Genomic DNA, 1,277 nt, shown 5'->3' with positions numbered 1-1,277 from the left:
CAGTTCTGGATTGCAGCAATTGATTCGTCGTTCATCGGTTTCAGGACATTCTTTGGATTTGGGCATGAATGATGGTTATCTCCCGTTTGCCAACAACGGAAACACGACCCCTCTGGACGCATCGGGTATGGACAATTCGGCTTGAGGCGTCCTCTCTTCGAGCAGTTGAAACATAGCGGACCATCATTAGCTCCCTTGCTGCTGTTGGATACTTGCTTCGAGCCTGCGACTGATGTCTTCTGCGTAGCATTACTTAGCTTGGCTGGCACTACTGTTGAACTACGGCGCGGCATGGATATCTTCAGGTACCTATCTAGTATCTGCTAACGAGCCCTTTTAACTCGCTCAGCGTCCGTGCAGTCATCAACAGGTTAATGTTGGACACATTACCCATAATCCCGTCTAATATAAAGTTAATAACCTCAATTTCCTCAACTTCGCCCCGACTGGCAATAGACTGCATTGATAGAATATAGGAATGTTAGCTTTCATCATTCTTACGCCAACGTCTCTCGGACAGCATACGATACACATCATGTCTGCTAACTGCTACGTCGAACTCTTCGATCAAAGCTAGCTTTAGCTGGTTGTAGCTCAGCGCCGATGTCGTTGATAGAAATAAAACGACGAGCGGCGCAGGCTCAAGAACTTGAATCTCTCGTCTGCGTTTACTGTACGTATCAGCTCCTCGAAATATTTAAGGAAATGTTTTACAGACCGCGTGGAGTTATCTCCGCTGAATTTTGGTACGGCATGTTCTATTTCTAAGAAATTTGGCTTCATTGTATTTAGGCCGGCATCACAAATTTCCAGCTCACGAATTTGCCGGCATAGCTCAAGAATTTCTCGGCGTTTTCTTAACGTATTCAATTCGTCATCTAAATCAGCGTCATTTTTTTCGTCGGCTTCGTCAGCTGAAACTGTACAAATATGTTCGGCAACTGCGGCGGCAGTGAGGACGGCATTGTAAGCATCGGTTTCGTTACATTCAGCAGCTAAAACAGAAGTTGGTCGGACGACATTTGAGTAAGCACCACTTTCGGTGTCAAATGTGGGAACGGTACTTTCGTTGGAATCAATAGCGTTAGTTTCTCCAAATTCAATTTGATTTAAGATCGAAACTCCAACGACCTCTTCCCAAAGTCGTTTTAACTGCGACGGAGTTGTCGTGGCGGGAACCTGAACACCGGCCATTGCCAATGCTTCGGCCATTTTGTGCTTCGGCACGCATTGCATTTTGATCCTCTTTTTACTTCTGAGAACTGCTTAACTTTTGT

Source organism: Rhagoletis pomonella, unplaced genomic scaffold (assembly GCF_013731165.1).
Source record: "Rhagoletis pomonella isolate Grant_MI unplaced genomic scaffold, Rhpom_1.0 Rhpom_scaffold_00002, whole genome shotgun sequence".
Classification (NCBI taxonomy): Eukaryota; Metazoa; Arthropoda; class Insecta; order Diptera; family Tephritidae; genus Rhagoletis; species Rhagoletis pomonella.
Note: the sequence above shows the minus strand (reverse complement) of the source record.